Consider the following 22,439-nt stretch of genomic DNA (forward strand, 5'->3'; position numbering starts at 1 on the left):
GTTCACTCGGCTCTTTCTTCTCTTAGTCTAGGCAGTGACTGGAAAATATGATGCTGGGGGCATGCCTCATGAATTGTTTTGGAGGTGCTACTGTCTCGCTACAACTTTTTCCTGCTGCTCCTTATTTGGGCAGGGAGTAGGCTGAATACAGAGATACAGTACTAGTGCCTCTTCATCTCAGAGAGCGTGCAAAGTAAGTCTGGTGTCTAGGAAATCCTGGATTTACTATGCATTTGCAAAGGACTGGTTGCAGGGCAGAGGCTGCAGTATTTGTTCTTTTTCAGAATGAGCCTTTCTGTTTTCTGACGTCCTGACATATAAATGACATTTGAAGAACTGTTTTGGAATTGTAATACCTTCCTCCCCCGCCCCAAGTTACTTATAAACTTTGTAATTTTTAATAGAGTTTATGACAGGCAGTGGTTGTAGAATGAAATTTATGCTTTACTTTGTCTCTTATATAAAGTAGACTTAAACAGTACTGACCTTACTTCTGTAGGTCCTGATGCAACAGTGGTTCAGGGAGAGATGACTGAAAGCTGTATAAAATAAAATACAGCACTGTAATTTAAATACTACTTTCTTTCCCTGTTCTTTGCTTGGGATTCTCTGTTGCATCTTTACAAATATAATTCTTTTATTTAAGTGACTCAAAAATCAGACTTCTTCCAAATTCCCAAAGCTTTAGTTTGATGTCATGTACATTTATGGAGTTGGATGAAAGTAAAAACTTTCTCAAATGTCTATTTTAAGCTCTGAAAGCAAAATGAACAGCAAAATTTCAACCATTTAGCAGCCTGGACCATGAACAGGATTAATATGAACAGGATTAATATGAACAGGCAGTCAAAACCTTCTAGGAATCCAAAGCTCATTATAGAAAGCAGTCCTACTTCAGGAAATTATTAAAATGTTTATTTAAAGAGAGTTCTTATCCTGGTTATTGCAGTGAACAGTGGCTTTATTCAAATTAAAGCCAGCAGAATTTTCTCAAATTTCCTGCTACCTTTTATGAAAGATACACTACATAAAATACTACATAACTATACATAACATGTACATATAACATACTACATAAAAACTTTGCATTTCATTTCTAATCTGTGAAAATAATATCTCATCTCTCTTCTAAGGTTGCAGATGCATATGTTAAATGGGGCCCTCTTAGCATTGCTGTTTCCTGTCGTTAACACGCGCCTGGTGAGTATACTATACCTTTCCTTCTCCTCGTGTATTTCTTCCTACAATACTTTCTCTAGAAAGGTGCTTGAGCTGTCTTTAGAGGTGGCTAAATTACACAGATTTGGTTTAGGAGCTATACTTCTAAAATACTAAGCAAGTTTTGATGGTTAAAATTTCTTGCTGCGTGTAAATTCACTGCTCATGGAAAACTTCTTTATTCCCATATCTTTGTTTCTGCAGGTATTTCCTCCCTCTCAATTAAATTCAGCAGGCTACATACTATTTGCATAATGAATCGGAGTGATCTATAAATACCTGCTGGATTTGTGTATTGAAGAGATATCTAAGACACTGAGAAAATGATGGGATGAGAGTGTTTCACTCAAAGCAGGTAAGTTAGCTCTTTTGCTAAGATCTTTCTGAAGTACTAGATTATCACTGAGTTGCTTCTTTTACTGTGAAGAACTTGCTGTTTTGAATATGGCAGTCAGATTACTAACACTTGCAAGTAGCCGCCTTTCTTCATCCCAGACCCTTTTGTAAAGCTATCTAAAAGGTGTTTCTTCTACATTGCTGGAGCAAGCAAACTACTTTCTGAAATGCATTTTCTTTTTATTTGTAAGTATTATTTTAATGATGTCTGAGACAACACTATTGAATGCCTGAAACTGAAGAACTAGTTTCTTTTCAAGCAGATGCATATAAAACTATAAATAAAATTTAAGTATAAAAAGTTTAGACTTCAGAATGGCTACGTTGTGAGATGGAGCTGTCAAGTGTGTTTTCTTTTGGACGTCAGTTGCTACGCTGCCGTACCTTTTGTCCTTGTGTTTTACAGGGTAAATTGATTGTGGGGAAAAAAGTTAATGCAAAAAAATAGTTTATATCTTTCACATGATTAGGTTAATTCTAAAGTCTAAACCCTTTTGTAGGGTGGCAGCAAGTGCATTCAGGAATGTAGTTGTAGCATCATATCGTAGCTGGGGTGGGCTTAATCTAGGAAACTTTGGCAAACAAGACCAGTGAAGTTGCAGCAATGCAATTTGTGTAGGCTGCTAATACAAGGACATATTCAGGGTTCAAGTTGTATAGTTGGTGCTGAAATCTCTGCTGCCAGTTTCAATGTTATCGGTACTGAAGCAAGCTAGATTGTTGGTAGATGTATGCCGGTCAGCATCATTTAAGCCTTTGAATATGCTATAGATACAGTCTTTATTTCAGCCTGGTGGCAGCTATTAGTCCTACAAATTATAGTTTGAGTTAGATTTTTGCTTCAAGTTATTTACCTCCAACAACAAGCTTTTTTCCTGAGTGAAGTCACATAAGAGCCCTCCTATGATCCAAGTGAATGCTGAGTAAATATATTTGGCTTTAGGAAAATTCAGTCTGTTTTACCAGGCTGTAAATTCCTGGTACAGGTCACTAGAATGGATCCAAAATACTAGTCTTTGATTTACAAGCACAATCACAAAAACTTCCATGTGGAGAGTTAATAATGTGGAGAGTGGAAGCGTAGAACAAAGTTCATTGTCCATTCCACCCTGATCTTTAAACTGACAGTGAACGTGATAGCTTTGAAAGCGGCTTCACAGGATAGCATGTGGCCCATGGTTAAAATGACGTAGTGGGAGACTAAAAAACTAGAAGTGGGTACACATGAATATGGGAGATTCCTCAGGCCTGGAATTTGCCCAGTGTTGTTGGCGTCTGTCACCTGCTCTCCCCCCCAAATTAGGCACAGCAGGGTTTCTTCATCCAGGTTTTCAAAACTGCTACAAATTTCCTGTCTTCTGGAAGAAAAATTAGCCTGTTGGTGTCCCTAGTAATACTCAAACCTGTCGAGAATTAATGCTAAGAAAAGTTGTCCTGAATCTGAGCTGGATAAAATATTTCTAAGAATTATTTTTAAGAGTTGTTATGCATGCACATATGGGTGTGTGTGTGTGTGTGTGTGTGTGTGTGTGTGTGTGTGTACGTATATATACATATAAGCGCACATGCTTGCTCATTTTCTCAGATTTCAGTGGTTTCAGTAGTATAAGCCTAGAGTTCCTTCAAGATTTAGTCTTTTTGTCCTTCCTAATCTGGTAACTACACATATTCTTTTTCATACTAGAAATGTTTATTTGCAGTTTGCAGTTGTTTTTATTAAAACTAGTTACTGCTGAATAGAAATGGCATTAAATCAAAAATGCAAATAGAATTTCTTGATAATAGAATACTTTTCCTGTTTCAAATTAGGTAGCTTTCTGATTTCTATTGGATTTTTAGGAGTAACCTGTTAAGGTTAAAATAATACATGTTGAAATATTTTAATAAATCATTAACTTGTATTTTCTCTAATATTATTATAGATCTCACTTATATTTGGGCAGTGGTGATTAAACAGGAAAAATACAGACTACTCGTATAAAATTCTGCCCTTCTCTAGAGATAGAGGAGCCCAAGGACTACGTCCAAGAGCAAATATTTTTGGAATAAATACAGCTCTAGGATATTTTTGGCTTAACAGCTGCTTGCTAGGCTAGTCTCTTTTCTGTGTGTCTTCTGGCACAAGATAATATGGGTGATGTTTTATAGCACTGCAGCTTTGGCCCAAATTATTTCTTGGTAGACGTGCATTCTGCTCTATAACTGTCGTTGTAAATATCCACAATGACATTTTCCTGAAAGCACTGAATAACTCTTAACACTTAGTAGGAAGTTCCAAAAAAAAGTGCAATAAATTTGTCTGTGCTCTCTGTTCCTCTGCTCTGATTTGTAATACCTTCCTGAAAAGCTTTTGACTCAGTCAGGAATGGTCATCATTTTATGCCTCAACTTTTTATTTCAGTTTTGTGATATTTTAAGACATATATTTTACTGTATGCATGGTTCATACAAAAATTTGTATACCTAGTTACATCTGTAAAGGGTTGTAATATATAGTGCCTGGCAGAAAGTAAGAGCATGAGAAGTTGGACACCTGACCCAGCTACTCATTTAGAAGTGGGGGAGGGAGATCATGCTTTTGGGCAGGTAGGTGGGAGAGAGTTCTCTCATTCTCAAGAGACAAAACATTCTTGATTAGCATTAACAATCACATGGAAAATAGGGTAATCTTTGAAGACTTCCAGGTAAATAGAGAAGAAAATGTTAAGGGAATCAGATTGTTAGGTTCCCGGGTAGGAGCCTAGAAAGGTGTAAGAAGAAATACACAAGTGCAAGATCTCTTTTAACTCCGTATCTATATTACATGGAATACAGTGTAGGTCCTGCTAGCCTAAGCCTCACAAAGGTTGGAAAGGAAGCCTGTTAAAAGTTTCTCAAATAAGTCGCAAAACAATGTGTGGCACCAGGTCTGTGCAAGTAAATTAATTTAGCTGCCAGTGAAGTGTTTGGAGAGTAATCGTTTTTGTATGAGCATGTGTGCGAACATATTGCATTAATCAAATTTTAAAGGAAAATATTTCTACTGGTTTTAAAGCTTTGTTTGCAAGCTGATGTCCTGAATATGTTGATATAGATAAAGTAAAAAATAAGACATGTCCTAGAGGCGTTGGGCTTACTGTCTCGGCTAACACAGAGATGGTGCAGTTTTAATGTTTCCAGAAGTTGCTAGACAGTATTATTAGAACTATTTGCCTTGAGAGGTACACAGCCTAAATCTGTTTTAGGAATAGAATCATACTTTGAGCAATACTTGCAGTGCACTCTGTCTTTAGGGACTATGATAATGTCCTACTGCATCTCTGTTGACTGTTAAGGTAACGATGCACTGTAGTAAAAAGTTTGCCCCAAATGCCTGTTAGCAACACAGCAAAATGGAATAAGTAATGGTAGCCCATGATGTCATTTCTAAATTGTCTAAGTCTAACTGGCATAAGTGAAAATAACAGTATGGTTAGACATCCAGGGCTCTGGAAAGGTGGTGCTTTGGCTGCTATTCGTACTAAAGCCACTGATTCTGCATCTTTCACACGTATCGAGGCTACGTACGTTAAAATGGTATGGGTGCGTAAGTGCAATTTACAATCACACTTTTATTTGGGAATGCAAATTTACCTTATACTGGTGGTAAGTAGTGCCAGTATTATCTGTAGAGGAAGTAAAAAATACTCTTTCTGAAATTAGTATTTTGTGCACATATAACTCTTCTATCTTGGACTCAATTCTACAGATGCCTGACTGTGTCCCTAGAGTCATTACATGTGTGCTGGTTTGCATAATCAAATTGAGTGACCAGGAGACTGTAATGCCTTTTTATGAGATACAATAAACATCAAATCTAGCACTGATCAAATAAGGAAAACAGTAATAAAAGTTAAAATAAATGCCTACAGTTTAGCTCAGCAGTGCATTGAACAACTGCATTGTCCTAACTTTCTTGGTCAGCTTCATCTCTGTAGTGACAGGCCAAGAAAAAAATTCCCTCTCAAATTAGCAGAATTTGGGTATGTCATGAGTTGGAATCCTGGGGGTTTGCTCTAGCTGGATCTTCTGGCATTTGTATACTAGTAAAAATATAGTTGTTGTTCTTGTTTCATTATGTTTCTGATCCCCTCCATCCCTGTAGCAAGGTATTATTCCTAGTCCTGTGTTCCACCATGTCTCGACTCTACTAATCTTCAGCACAGACGGACTCTCTTTATAAATCTCATGACTGTGCTTGTGCATGCTAACACCTCCCTCTGGTAGCAGATGCAGATTCTGATTCTCTCCCTCTGTATATATGCCCACCCTAACAGGATTAATTGAAAATGAGAACTAGATAATATTGGATAAAACTAATCAATTAATGCTACCTTAAGGGGTTATATTATAATTCTCTCTACTGACTGGATTGTGTAGAAGATGGCAGATGCCTACTTGAAGTTGAGATTAGGTTTTTTTGCCTATATCAGAATATCAGAAAATATCAGAAAAGGAACTGTTGCAAATAAAATCTGGGGAAACTGGTTTAGACCTTAGCACAGACACCACACAGATGGGTGCCTGATACTTAGCTACAGCCCTGGTACTCATTTATTTTAAGTGGCTTTGCTGTTGGCATCAATGCCAACATTAACATATCTTTATTTTCGCCCCATTCAGGTATGTGGGAATCCCTTATCTGATCTATGCCAGGTGGACAAACTGGTGCCTGAGCTGTAGAATTGGCTGAATAATACGGTACTGAACAGTACAATAGTGTAACGTGGGTCAGCTTCTTGGCTACTTGCCGTTTGGACGTCTGCTGGAGAAATGAGTCTTAGCAGGACTGGAAATAATCTGTTTTCCAAAGGCCACTTGTGTTTTTGTTTTGGATTTTTTTTTTCTTTTTAAATACTTCATGTCTGTCTTGAGATGATTCTCTTAAACTCCTCCAGCAACTGTCTCTCCTCTGCCAAATAAGTCACTTGCTATCCTGAGTATGTTGAGAAGTAACCAACATCTGTTACATGGGCCTAGTAGCTGTTTGCCCCATGATTTCTGCATTGTACAGCTTTATATAGATTCCCCCTCTCCCATTTCATATATACTGTGGTTTGCTTTACAGGTTAAATTAAAAAAATCTGCTTGCGGCTTATTTGTGGATTACTGACCCTGTCTAGGATACTAGTCATTAATTTTAAGTTATGAATCTGGGTTTACTGACTATGTCTAGGAAAGCTACTGGTACAGAATGCCATTCCATGTTTACTGCAGACACCTAGCCTGCCTGCTGGGTGTGCTATAGAAAAGGGCAGAGCTGAATTACTTTTGTTCCTTTTTCTGTCATACCCTGCAGTCTTTGTAGAGGATGGTGGAGGGAGAGTTCTTGCCCAACACAGTGCTTGAGCTATTGTTGCAAATATAAAACCAAGGCATAAATAATTAGCAGAGGGAGGAATACTACTTTCAGAAAACAGAGCAAAGTAGCAACCTCCCTTCCCACTGAAACCAGCTGAGCTGAAGCGAGTTTAGACTAGTGTTTTGCCATGCTTTGCGGGGCAGGGAGGAACTTGCATCTAAATATTAGACTTCTGGGCTCAACTCTATTCGAAGCTCTATGGTTTTGAAGAGCTTTTTCTAAATCTTAGTGCAGTCAATGGAAAGACCTAATTGTTTCCTCAGGGCAATAGCTGGTTTAAGTTGAGGCATCCATCACGTGCTCAGAGGACTGCCGTTGATGGCCGTGACTTTTCTTGCTCAGAGATAAAAGAAAGAGGTGAGCTCTAATCCTTCATCACATAGTTTCTCTTTTCTGCAGTCTCACAAGCAATAAAAGTGGCTGCTAAGGGTTTAGTTAGGCCGTTATACATAACTTACCTGTTCCTGGGATGAGAGCTTACTGTCTGCTCGCTATTTATTCTTGGTACGTCTCCAGCGAGCCCTTAGCAAGTGTCCCGGGAATTGTGGCCCTTTTGAATCTGCACCGTACTGGGCTGATGCGGGGGCAAGCAGCAGATGTGGCTACCTTGAGCTGAACTCTTCCTGGAAAAAACAAAACATCGTACATCTTCTAGCAGAAGTTTCATCAGAAAATGTAAAAACTGAATAGTCTGAATGTTTATTGCAAAATATGCTAACATAGTACTCTGGATTTTGTGTGCGTGTTTGAGGAATAGTGTATGTCAGTATTAGGCTGTGTTTTGAAACACAGCATGATTTTATACCAATGTTAAAACCAGTGAATGGACAATGAACAGATTTTTCTTCAAGTAGCAACCTTTAAAGGAAAAGAACCTATTATCTTGAGTAGCAGGGTAGCCTGTACTCTGTATTCATTTAGACTGTTAAGAGAGCCTAGAATATGAGTTAGTAGAAGAAGTGGATAATTTGTCATTTTGTCTTGTACCTTTACTTGTTTTAATGCCCTGAGAAGGGAAACAAGGTGAAATGCAGGAAGAGTGATGCTAGCAGCCTGCAAGGGAGAGAGGAGTTTAGGGCAAACAGCCAGCAAACCGATTGGAAATTAATATACAGAGTTCAGAGTAGTCCATCTTGATAACGAATGTTCAATGTTCCCGAATCTGGGGACAGGTGTGGATAAAGAAATATGTCATCAATACATTGGTCTGTTACTAGGGAAATACTTGTTGCTCTTGAGAGTGGCTGCTGCGTTCCACCAAAGGCATCTGATGGGAGAAGACACGTCTGTTGAGGCCTGTGGCGAGGGTCTACTTTAGGGTTTGTTGCAGTCTGGATTTAGATACTCATGGCCTTTGCAACTGCATACCATCAAATATTATGAGATGAATCAACTCAGGAGGCAGTATTCTGACCTCCTTTATGTTCTGTGAATAAGTGTTGCTTTGATTTTTGGATATCTCAAACGTGATCACATTCTAAACTGCTAATTTGTTTTCGTGAAGAGGTTTTTAAAATCCTGGATTGATGGGTGATCCTTTCTATGTTGTCTCCACTATCTGCACCTATCTGCTATCTGTGAATGAGTGTTTATTGATAAAACAACTTACAGACCAGACCTTTAGAGCTGGGTGAGTCAGTCGTTCTGTACAACTTTATAGTTAATCTGTTGTGTTTGTTTTTTTCTCTTTATTGTGGCCTGGCTGTACAGCTTGAGTGCCTGGCTGTACAGAGAAGTCTGCGTTGTCAGTTCCATACCAGGAAATGCATTTGCATAATTAGCTGGGCTTCAGAACAATCAATCTTTCACAGCAAAAAAAATGTTTTGTTTTACACACACACACAAAAAAAAAACATTGTCAACACTACTGCAGCAAAACAACTGTTACTCTGTTCTCAGAAGTGTCCTGAGTGTAACGTTTGTGTAACTGACCCTCACAACTCGGCGAGTGCAGAAGCCCACATGAAACCACAGGATATTAGAGCATGCTCCTTGGCAGGGATTGAGTGCCTCATGTTGTATTGTTTATATTAGGAGCTATTGTTTCTGAAGTGTGCGTATTCCAGTTGGGAGAGGTACAGGTTTTCCTTTCTCGCTACTAAAGCTGCGTTAGCCTCTCTTCAGATATTCTTGTTTGATTCCCTTATTTTGCCCTAGGTATCTTTCAACAGGTAATACAGGAGACAAAAGAAAAGATTAATAGTCAGGAAACTTCAGAATTTCTGTGAAGTTCTTGCTTCTGCATACTGTTATCTTGGTTGGTTTTATGTTTTGATACAGAATACTTAGAGTAAATTAACCCAACAGCTTGTATGGAAGATTCTTTAGCCTACTGTCTCCCAAGAGTTGGCTGCACATGTTGGAGTTTGCAGTCAGGACACTGATAGTGTTTAAAGTATTCAGCTGGAGGATGCCAGGACTAATAGAATCCAGCTGTTGGGTTTAATGGCTTTTAAATTCAAAATTGGATTAAAAAAATTGTAGAATTTATCTGCTGTTTATTGACTGTTATTTAGGAAGAAAGCTGAACTGTTTCAATCTCTGACTTCTGCTGATGCAGAATTTTTTGTGATGTTTCTGTTTCAACATTATGACTTTAATATCTTTGGACAATAACAGAAAAGGAAGGTTTTTTGAACAGACAGGCCATGATAGTAAGACTTGCATCCAGAGTCACTTTAGGCTTTAAAATGAGTCTGCATTTGAACCAAGGCTAATGATTTGGCTTTGCATTACTCCTGTGAGATTTCAGACTCAAGTAAGGGTATTGTCCAATTTTCACATCTGAAATATATCAGAAAAGTATGTCTCTTCAGCCTTTTAAGTGAACTGCAACAATAACTTGGATTATGAATTTTGGATTTTAATTTTTCCTGCCATTGTTCAATTTTAAAAGTGTTATGGTCTAGTTTGAGACTTTTTTTCCGAACAAATGGGTATAGACAAAGACACTTTGATTACTTTGCTTTTTTGCATCGTTGTTGGTAATTTATACTAACAAGGAAAAGGAAGAGAGCGAGCTTATGTTATCTTATGTTATTCCTCCTTTATTGTGCTTCTGGCTAATTTCCTAAATTCTCTGCTCGAAGCACTGTATCGTGTTTGCGGCAAGGAGGATGGGATGGGTACAGATAGCTGCATTTTCAAAGCACTGACCATTAATGTCTCTCATCCCTTTGTTAATACACGCAGGTGACAAAAGAACTTAAATGAAGGGATTCTTGCGGGGCATAAGGAGAAGTTTTCCTTCTTAAAAATGGTTCCTTGTGACTCAGTTGTTAATAATGAATTTTCCTTATTCCTCAGCTTCCATTTGAAATGGAAATCTATTACATCCAGCGTGTGATGCTCTACGTTGTGCCCATCTGTCTGCTGCGGAAAGGAGGTAGGTTGGCACTTTGCCCTTTGTATATTGAATTGGTCCCTTCCAGTGGAACAAGATGTGCCTAACGGTTACCACAGATTTTTGCTCTTTTTCTTAGAATATGTATTACTCTTACTTGTTGTTACTTAACAGTTCCTGGTGGTATGTTGGAGTTCCATCCTGGGTAACAGTGTCAGGCACTGAATTAGGGGCATGAAAAGATGGTCTTTCGCCCAAAGGGTTATGTTGTTTTCAAGACTTTTGCCTGCTTGGATGTTTCTCGGGAAGTACTGCACCTTAAACTGAGCTGAAAAGATCTCTTTTTATCATTAGATCCCAGGTAAATATTAATCAGTTAGTTAGATAATTTCTTGGAATTCTGAAGCTGTAATGAATTGTAGTGGCACTCATTAGTAAAACAGGCTAGCTTGCTTGCTACCTTCTCAAACAGTATTACTATCTTGCATCCATTTTACTGTAATATTGCAGTAAGTCTGGGAATCCTAAATCATTGCACTGACTGGGGTTTTTCTAATCGTCACCCCTTAGAAGGTAGTGTAGTATGTATTCATCTGGTGTGATGCTCTGTCCCCCTCTAGCGTCGATGTGCCCTCAGCCGCATTATCTAGCAGAGCTGCATTGTTTCATGTAGGAAATAGAAGCTCGTAATATATAGTCCAGATGTTCAGAAGCTTCAACTGACAACCTAGGGGTGTGATGCCAAGCAGTGGGATGTAATTTAGCAAACGCTCAGAACAAACTTAGCCTGTTTCATTCTCGTGAATCTCTTGTATTTTACAGCAGCAGCCACTTACAATCCTTTGCGCTTACTACGCTATGTTTGTAACCCTCTTTTTGTTCTTGACTATTGAGTGAAGCTAAGTGTAAATGAGCCAAAGAAAAAGTGAAGTACAGTAATTCAGAGATCGTTCTGTTTGTCTCTTATTAGTGAAATATGCCAGCCACATTTCATTTTGATGCAACTTTGATAGCACCGCTTGCCAGAATTTAAAAGATATAGTAAAACAGAAGTTGTATAAACTCCTAATCATTACAGAAGGCAGAGAGGAGAGAGGAAACAATAGTGTTTACAGCCATGCAGTGCATTGTAGGCAATGACAAATCAAACTCTTGTAATATTACCATATCACTTCTTTTGATGTCCTTGAAGTTCCCAAATAATGTATCCTTTTGAGATATATATTTGCTTTGCTTTTACATTCGTCATTGGATGTTACCTGTGATCTTCCTTTGAATTTCAAAGTAAATGCTCTCCTGTTTTTTCTGTGCCTTTTATCTGGAGCTGATGGGACTGTATCTGTAGTTTGAAGGGCTTTGTGTTGTGCATTGTCTCCATCCTTTGCAGCCTAATGTGGTGGTCTAAATTTTTGCCCTTTATTAATTCCCAGGTATTTGCTGCCACCTAATGTTGACATGATAGTACTGAAATTTCAGACCCAAACTTTATTGGCTAAATGTATCAATTGGGATTGCCCTAGGCTATGTAACTAACTTTTCAATTTCTTACGCAGTTGGCTCCTAGTCACCTGACTGACTGTAATACCTCATTAGCAAAACACACGTGAACTCTTGCAGTAAGTTATGGCTGATGCCACAGGTGACTAGATCTATGATTGCTGATGGAAAAACTACTCAGCTTAAAAATATTTGTTAATATTTTGTCATTTCAATAGCACCTCTGTTTAAAAGCACTTTGAGTAGATGATACCCTTTATCATATCTTGTGCAGCCTGCTCTATGGACATTGATCAGCTCTATATTTATTGATAGCAGCTCTATTCCTATATTTATGATAGAAAGTTCCATCAGTGAATCTAGAGATAATAATCTGGAGAAGTTACTGAAGTGTAGTAAAAATGGAAAAATGAAAAGGAATGGATAGGATGTGAAGAAGTATGCTACTTCAGTTTTACTGGAAGCCTATCGATATTACTGATTCCCTTAATAGGATCTCTATCACAATATTAATATTTCTCTCAAGTGAGTTGAGCAAAACACCTGAAGCAGAGATGGCTTGAGGCTTACTCTAGATAGAACTGCATGACTGAGTTTGTTGACATGCTAATCAAGTATCATCCTAATCATGCACACAGACTCAATTATGTGTTGAAGTGTTTCCTTTTGGACAGGAAACTGGGTGACAGTGAGGACGATAAATCCTTTTTTTCTCTTTCTTTTTGAATTCCCCATTATTCATTATAGTGGTGAAGACAGGACATGTTGCACTGGCAGAATCACCTTTGGTGTTCCCTCTCATCAGTTTGGGGGTTCCACCATGCTTAGGATCAAACTGCTGTACTAGAGACATGATCAGTGCTCAGGCTTCAGTGTTGCACAGTAAACTGACTGAGAGCTCAGTGCTCAAGGATATATTCCCCCATGGGAATAAAGATTTCTTCCCCTCTTCCTCTGTCTCCCTCCCCTTTGTACTGGCCGAATACAAATTTCCTTTCTTCCCCTTCTAACATGTTTCCTTTCCAAACGTGCATATGCATGTATGCATGCACATACCACTGAGACAAAACAAATGCACATGTACTGTGGTTCAGATCTTTCTCAACTGCACTACAAGGCTCTCAGGTGAAATAGATGGCGTGCAGATGTAACAGGTCAGCACAGAAGATTTTAACTCAATGCAGTTCCTACGTGAAGTAGGCCTGTAGTTGGCTGCTTTCCTGTTGGATGAATCTCACCTTGTATCACCTGTGAAGCTTGTCAAAAATTATACTCTAGAGCTGGGCAGGAAGCAGCATTCCTGAAAAAGCTCTAATCAGACTGCCCAGCTATAGGATAGATATAGAATTTTGGATATGGTCACTGTGTTTTGTTTTTTTTAATCCCCCTCAGGGAATGAGACCCTCTCTTCCCTTTCAAAAAAGTATGGATGCTTTTGTAGCTCCTGGACTGTATTACTGTGTGATCAGATGAGCGCTAGGATTGGCAAAAGGGAGGCACAATGAGTGAATTGCCAGGGTGGGGAGAAAAAGACAGGAGCCAGTGCAGCACTGATTTAGACCATGGAACCACCCCTTCACTGAAAACTCCTCAAACCACTTTCATCTGCAGTCACAACTAAGTTGGTCTTACGAAGCATACAAGTATGCTCAGATAAGTACACTGTATTTTGCTACTGGGATAGAGATTGCTGGAAGAAGGCTTAGGCAGCTGGGGAATTGTAATGTCTCAAACTGCCACCACTGTTTCAGGAGTGCGTTAACCTGGCCTCCAGAGATCAAGGTACTAGAGACCTCCAGTGGTGTTCAGGAAAACTTTATTTTGCCTGCCATACACTTTCAACATAATGGAAAAAAAAATCTGGCTTACATTGCATCAACCTCAGAGGTCTAACCAGTTCTTGACTGTCTTGGTCCTTAAGCTAGTAAATCTATCAGTGGTCAGATTTTTGGATGGATTTGACAAGATCACATGTGCACTTGATTTCACAGCTTCAAATTATATTGAAATTTAATCAAAATGGCATTGTTATTTCCTAAGTGCTGTGAGCAAATGGTATCACTCCACAGGGGTATGGCCTAAGAGTTAATATGTGGCTACTCCTCAGCGGTAGAGTTCAGGTGATAATCTTTCTTACGGTTTGAGATCTCCAGCATAATTTAATGGAACAGAAAAGCATACTGGTGTTGGTTTTGGGTTTTTTTTTCCCCCTTTTTTCCCCCTTTTTTGGGGGGGGCACTTTAAGGAGCAATCTGATGTATGAACAGATGTACCTGAAGGTCCAGGAATATCCTTTATGCTTAATCAGAGGCCTTTGTATCAGTGTCACTGCAGTGTCACACAGTGTCGTCGTATGGTTCAGACATCTTAGACTGCAGGGGGAGCTAGGTCTCCAGCATCTTCTTTGTTAAAATGATGCTGATGCCAATTGATGCTGAACAAAGGATTGCCAGCTAAACACTTTTGATTACTATGGTAATTTGAAAATTACCATTTTAGGTCTCTGAAGCATTGCAACCCAAAATATTACTAATTTATAAATTTGTTGTCCCTTTCCTAGGTCACAGAAGTGAATCTGAACAACATGTTGTGCCCAGCCATTGCAGAGAAGAGAAGCCCTGGTATCGAATCTGGGCATCTGGACATCAGACTGTCATGACTATGACTCATGGGAAACTTGTAATCCTACTGTTCTACAGTGCTGTCCCCATCTTCAAATGTAGCATGGACTTGTTTGGATTCCCCACTAAGAAAACAGACTGAAATTTCTCCTCGGGGAATAGTACATACAGGAAGCAGAGACACCTAAACTCATACTGGAAAAGAAAGAGGAGGGATGAGAGGACTGTGTGTTTATACTTCTTCCCACAGCTTATTGCCTCAAAAACACCTCTGTAATCAAGTGAGTGTTTTTGCTTTTAACTGCTGTTTCTCACTGTTAATTGCCAATGGCAAAATTAGTGGCCTTATTCTGGAAATGGTTCGTGTTTTATACATTTTGTGTAGATTACAGTAGAATCTTGCGAAGCCACCCTTTAAAATTAAGCCCAGGATCTGTCCACATTCCAGCAAAGAGAGTGTCAGTGCTACCTCATTTTATGACTTTTTTTTTTTTTTCCTACTAAATATCAGTACACTTACATCCCAGGATAGGAAATAAAGCTGAATTATAACTCACCACTGGTAAGAACAGAGCGTATCTTGAAGTGCATCATCCTGGCTAACTCTCAGTGCTTGAATGTTGTTAAAATGGGTGTGCAAAATTCACAATTCAAATGCAGGCTGTCCACACTGTGGAGAGAGTAAACTGATTTGGTTGTATTTTGGACAGGGGAAAAAAATAAATCTCCACTTGCAACCAAAAGAAGAGTACTCTTCAACTACATTATGCTTCTATGGAAATACAAAAGAAGTATTAGTTTCTGTTAAATTCCATAAAGATTTTCACCAGCCTATTTTTTGAGAAGTTTAAATAAATAATTAGTAAGGACACTAGAACTAGCACAAGACTTCATGGGGGAAAAAGTCAGTTTAAAATAAATTTAGTCTCTCTTCGATGTTGATCTTTAGATTTTAAAGCCACACTTCCATTTCCTAGATAACAAAATTAACTATTTGACTTGTTCAAGGTCACGTGAATTCTTGTTGCAGAAGCAGATGATGAACCCAAATCTCCTGAATCCGTATTAAGTCCTTCCTAACAGTGCTACTGAAATAATAAAGTTTAAACTGAAATATCCATTACCATGCTATTTCAACCCAAGAGCAAATATATAGCCTACTTGGATGACCCTGATCTGGAATGGTCTCAACTGTCTGGGGCATGAGCATTTCTGCGAATGAGATTAGTGCCAGACTGGCAGTTGGATTAAATTTTTTGAATGTGCTTAACATATAAGAACTGCCTGTGCTCCTTAGTGATAGAGAGATAGTGAAGCTCACCGCTACATATTGAAATTGATTTCCCATGTGAGCAGCAAATAGCTTGTGACAAACCCACCACAGGCCATTCAAACAACCACTCAGCTGGATCTCAATTTTCCTTTTTGTATGCCATTGTTAACAGACTGCGCTAAAGAAAGTAGTTCACACTGGTCTGTTAAACAGTCATCTGTTGAATAGCAGTACTGCAGAGTTATAAAATCTATAGTGATTATTTGTCTAATGAGAAATGCTCACAAAATATCCCAGGTATGAATTTAAAATTAGTATCCCAAACCACATGTGGGAATCCAGCTCCCTCTGAAATGTTTCTGTGCGGAGGTCATTGTTTCCTTTTTGTCCCTTGATGTCTGGATAATGACACTACTGAATATCATACTGTTGTTTTCAGGATTGTGAAGTCTAGCAAGTGAGGGGAATTTTCTATTATTTGGTGAGGTCAGTGTGGAGTGTGAGAGTCATTATATATATATTATATTTTTATATATATATGTAAATTTTGCAAGGAAAAAAAAGAGGATGTTGTAGTGCAAGATTCTTAGCTGGAAGAACCTGAACAGCTCTCCTAAGTGTCTGCTGAAACACAATTCTCTGGCTAGATTGTTTGAGCTGAATACGAGAAACATGGGTTCAAAGCCAAACTATGCCATTGCTCTGCTTTGTAATCTTGGGCAGTTTACTTAATCTCTTAAAGACTGCGTTCTTCCTCCAGTCCTGTTTCATAGCTAGGATCACTTGTCTATTTTAGTGTTTTACATGTTGCCTAGTGAAACAATGTAGGCCTCTAAGTTGTCCCCCAGATATCAAGGTCTCTGAATTCTAGCTTTTCTGAATGTTCATCTCTTTAGTCTAGTACCATCTGTTCTCAGGCTTTATACAATACTTCTGAAATAACATAAGTAAATGTCAACCGGGTGAGTTCAGGTGAATACAAATATGGTATAGCACTACTCTACCAGTTCCTGGGAGCTGTTTTAGAGAGCTTAACTTATTTAAATATTATTTTGTGTATTGCATCTAGGTTAAAAATGCACTTAAAATTGCAAAGACAACAGTGAAAAACTTTGCAAGTCAAATGACATTTTCTTTACAGCTAGGGAGGCAGCACAAAAAGTTTATGTATAGCTTGACCAGGTCACTTAAAGTTGGTACTTTGGTAATAGAGCTGTGGTCACTTAAACTCTGACACCAAGGCTACTTGCTTCCTCTCTTCCTATCTATAATGAAAAACCATATGCAAGGTGGTGTCATGTATCTGCCATCTTACTGATGTTTTCAGGTAGTGGAGTTTAACTAATACCATTGCTATTTAAGTGAAGCTTTCTGTACTGGTTTGTAAATAGGATACCCCTCAGTTCTTAGAGCATACTTGCTAAGTATGTTAGAAAGTATTAGACTAGTCTGAATTTTCTCCCTTTAACTATAGAGGACTCCATTATTCGTATCAACTTCACTTTTAAGTTTGGATTTTGCTTGTAGTTCAGACGCTTCCTCTGATCTTCATCCAGCCACTGGAAAAGAAATCCTATAAGCTGTCTTACGCTTTCACAGAAGCTCATATTTGTCATGGTTGCATCAAGCCACAGTTTGCTTACTAAAGCATGGTGTGCAATTGTATTTTGGGTAAAATTACAACAATGTTGTTGCTTATTAAAGTCACAGTGAGAGTGACATACGGGGTGCATATGCGCTGCTGTCATTCAAGTATACAACCAACTTCTTGCTCTCTGTTGACTAGGAACAGAGCCGCTATGTTATTTTCAGTGGATAAGGGATAGCTCTACTGCTTTAGAATGCAAAGTGTAGGTAGTTTTGGGAAGAATATTGTAACTTTCAGAAATTTCCATTTAAATTACATTGATTTTACTGTAGCTACCTGGCATGACAGCCAAAATTATAGAAAAATAAATGCAGAAAAGAATTGTAAAAGGGCAATAAGGATTGAGAAAGCAGTCCTCTGGTGATTTAAAAACAGAGAGCATGCATGACTAAATGGTGGTGTGGTGAAGCAGGTAAAAGGAGTTATTTTGCCTTTATCTTCATAAGATACTGTACATGGGCATACTCATACCAGCTTTAGTCTAGTGAGTACTGTCATAGCTACCTACACATGTACATAGTTATTCTCAGTCCCAATAGGCTTGTACAGCCTATGCTGAAGTCTATTGAATCTTTATGGTTATTGCTGAATGTGCTAGCTAGTGAAGGGTAATATCAGTATAGCCTGTCTCTGCTATAAGGCATCCTTTGAGTAATGAATATAACTATCAACATTTGATAATATCTAACAGGGCAGAGAGCAGGCAAAGGCAGATAAAAATGACAGTATTTTTTTTTTTACAATTGTCTGAAAGTATACAACTTTTTACAGAGCCTGAGCACCATGACAGTGTGCCTTTTTGTGTGTGTGTGTCCCCCTAGGTTATTAAAGTCATAAGGAAAGCAATATTTTTCCCCATATCTTATTAACATGTCTGCTAGTAAGACTTTGACAACTCTGTAAACTGTTTCTGTTCTCGCCATATGTTTGAATACTTAATTCTAAAAATAGCCTTGCATCTAAGGGTACTTTTATTAGAGTATTATTACTTCTTTGGTGAACTCTACATCATGTGACATTGTGTTTTTTCACTAAATTGCCAAAACTCGTTTTCAGGAGGAGAGCCCTGAAATACTGAGGCATCTGTGGTGTCTACTGAATATAAAATTAATTGCTTATACTGTATATTTGAGAGTATCTCCACAGCAATTTTCACTTAAGAGCACGGTCTGTCACTAATGGATTGACTACTTTATAAAGGTTTTCTGTTTCTATGCACTATCAGTGCAAATTACTTGAATAGATGTCAACCAACGATGAAATAGGAGGAAATGGCCATCAAGCTACACTCTAATGCAGCACTGTGCAGTAATTGCCACTGCCTGGGTTAGTTCTGTACATGCTAAAGTCATAGCTCCCATAACAAGCAGGTGTTTGAGTACAAAAATAACCTGATTTCGAAGACTCCATTGTATGCTGTTACAGTATTTTAGATACATTTAGTACTTCTGTGTTAGAAGGAAAAATTAGGTAAATGAGGTAAAAATCACTGGTGTTGGTGGAAAATAGGCAAGCTTACTGAGCTAATATATTGTACATTTTAATGTTGGAGCAGAAGGAGGGAAGAAACTGATCCGGATGCTGCAGGTAAGAAATAAGGCTCTCAAATATTAATTACTATAACAGGAGTCTCTAGGTTATCAGCTAAAACCAGATACCCCAACATCTAGAGGAGAAAAGAGGATTTTCCATGAGTGTTTGGACACAGTAATTCAGCTGAATACTAATGTATTCCTTTCTTTTCAAGGTGTCTACACTCCAGAACCACTCTCCAGTTTCTGGTGGGCTCTTCTGTCTACTGGGCTTATGTTTGTATACCATTTTAGCATCTTGCAGATTCTGGGATTGGTAAGTAAATGTGTGTTAATAAACAGATAGTTTGCAAGTACATTCAAAATAAAAACACTGACTAGTTTTTCAAAGTGTCCAGATTCACATGGATAAAATTACTTGAATACAAATTTTTAATCGCATGTCCTAATGGCCATTTGTACCTCATATTTCACAAGTAGTGGTAAAACCTTCCATAAATCAGCTATGCACCCATGTAAATCCATCTCTTAAATGCACAACTGCATTCAGATCTGCTTTCCTTCTGAAAGCTGGCCAATTGATGCTGAACAAAGGATTGCCAGCTAAACACTTTTGATTACTATGGTAATTTGAAAATTACCATTTTAGGTCTCTGAAGCATTGCAACCCAAAATATTACTAATTTATAAATTTGTTGTCCCTTTCCTAGGTCACAGAAGTGAATCTGAACAACATGTTGTGCCCAGCCATTGCAGAGAAGAGAAGCCCTGGTATCGAATCTGGGCATCTGGACATCAGACTGTCATGACTATGACTCATGGGAAACTTGTAATCCTACTGTTCTACAGTGCTGTCCCCATCTTCAAATGTAGCATGGACTTGTTTGGATTCCCCACTAAGAAAACAGACTGAAATTTCTCCTCGGGGAATAGTACATACAGGAAGCAGAGACACCTAAACTCATACTGGAAAAGAAAGAGGAGGGATGAGAGGACTGTGTGTTTATACTTCTTCCCACAGTTTATTGCCTCAAAAACACCTCTGTAATCAAGTGAGTGTTTTTGCTTTTAACTGCTGTTTCTCACTGTTAATTGCCAATGGCAAAATTAGTGGCCTTATTCTGGAAATGGTTCGTGTTTTATACATTTTGTGTAGATTACAGTAGAATCTTGCGAAGCCACCCTTTAAAATTAAGCCCAGGATCTGTCCACATTCCAGCAAAGAGAGTGTCAGTGCTACCTCATTTTATGACTTTTTTTTTTTTTTCCTACTAAATATCAGTACACTTACATCCCAGGATAGGAAATAAAGCTGAATTATAACTCACCACTGGTAAGAACAGAGCGTATCTTGAAGTGCATCATCCTGGCTAACTCTCAGTGCTTGAATGTTGTTAAAATGGGTGTGCAAAATTCACAATTCAAATGCAGGCTGTCCACACTGTGGAGAGAGTAAACTGATTTGGTTGTATTTTGGACAGGGGAAAAAAATAAATCTCCACTTGCAACCAAAAGAAGAGTACTCTTCAACTACATTATGCTTCTATGGAAATACAAAAGAAGTATTAGTTTCTGTTAAATTCCATAAAGATTTTCACCAGCCTATTTTTTGAGAAGTTTAAATAAATAATTAGTAAGGACACTAGAACTAGCACAAGACTTCATGGGGGAAAAAGTCAGTTTAAAATAAATTTAGTCTCTCTTCGATGTTGATCTTTAGATTTTAAAGCCACACTTCCATTTCCTAGATAACAAAATTAACTATTTGACTTGTTCAAGGTCACGTGAATTCTTGTTGCAGAAGCAGATGATGAACCCAAATCTCCTGAATCCGTATTAAGTCCTTCCTAACAGTGCTACTGAAATAATAAAGTTTAAACTGAAATATCCATTACCATGCTATTTCAACCCAAGAGCAAATATATAGCCTACTTGGATGACCCTGATCTGGAATGGTCTCAACTGTCTGGGGCATGAGCATTTCTGCGAATGAGATTAGTGCCAGACTGGCAGTTGGATTAAATTTTTTGAATGTGCTTAACATATAAGAACTGCCTGTGCTCCTTAGTGATAGAGAGATAGTGAAGCTCACCGCTACATATTGAAATTGATTTCCCATGTGAGCAGCAAATAGCTTGTGACAAACCCACCACAGGCCATTCAAACAACCACTCAGCTGGATCTCAATTTTCCTTTTTGTATGCCATTGTTAACAGACTGCGCTAAAGAAAGTAGTTCACACTGGTCTGTTAAACAGTCATCTGTTGAATAGCAGTACTGCAGAGTTATAAAATCTATAGTGATTATTTGTCTAATGAGAAATGCTCACAAAATATCCCAGGTATGAATTTAAAATTAGTATCCCAAACCACATGTGGGAATCCAGCTCCCTCTGAAATGTTTCTGTGCGGAGGTCATTGTTTCCTTTTTGTCCCTTGATGTCTGGATAATGACACTACTGAATATCATACTGTTGTTTTCAGGATTGTGAAGTCTAGCAAGTGAGGGGAATTTTCTATTATTTGGTGAGGTCAGTGTGGAGTGTGAGAGTCATTATATATATATTATATTTTTATATATATATGTAAATTTTGCAAGGAAAAAAAAGAGGATGTTGTAGTGCAAGATTCTTAGCTGGAAGAACCTGAACAGCTCTCCTAAGTGTCTGCTGAAACACAATTCTCTGGCTAGATTGTTTGAGCTGAATACGAGAAACATGGGTTCAAAGCCAAACTATGCCATTGCTCTGCTTTGTAATCTTGGGCAGTTTACTTAATCTCTTAAAGACTGCGTTCTTCCTCCAGTCCTGTTTCATAGCTAGGATCACTTGTCTATTTTAGTGTTTTACATGTTGCCTAGTGAAACAATGTAGGCCTCTAAGTTGTCCCCCAGATATCAAGGTCTCTGAATTCTAGCTTTTCTGAATGTTCATCTCTTTAGTCTAGTACCATCTGTTCTCAGGCTTTATACAATACTTCTGAAATAACATAAGTAAATGTCAACCGGGTGAGTTCAGGTGAATACAAATATGGTATAGCACTACTCTACCAGTTCCTGGGAGCTGTTTTAGAGAGCTTAACTTATTTAAATATTATTTTGTGTATTGCATCTAGGTTAAAAATGCACTTAAAATTGCAAAGACAACAGTGAAAAACTTTGCAAGTCAAATGACATTTTCTTTACAGCTAGGGAGGCAGCACAAAAAGTTTATGTATAGCTTGACCAGGTCACTTAAAGTTGGTACTTTGGTAATAGAGCTGTGGTCACTTAAACTCTGACACCAAGGCTACTTGCTTCCTCTCTTCCTATCTATAATGAAAAACCATATGCAAGGTGGTGTCATGTATCTGCCATCTTACTGATGTTTTCAGGTAGTGGAGTTTAACTAATACCATTGCTATTTAAGTGAAGCTTTCTGTACTGGTTTGTAAATAGGATACCCCTCAGTTCTTAGAGCATACTTGCTAAGTATGTTAGAAAGTATTAGACTAGTCTGAATTTTCTCCCTTTAACTATAGAGGACTCCATTAT

Source organism: Dromaius novaehollandiae, unplaced genomic scaffold (assembly GCF_036370855.1).
Source record: "Dromaius novaehollandiae isolate bDroNov1 unplaced genomic scaffold, bDroNov1.hap1 HAP1_SCAFFOLD_121, whole genome shotgun sequence".
Taxonomy (NCBI): domain Eukaryota; kingdom Metazoa; phylum Chordata; class Aves; order Casuariiformes; family Dromaiidae; genus Dromaius; species Dromaius novaehollandiae.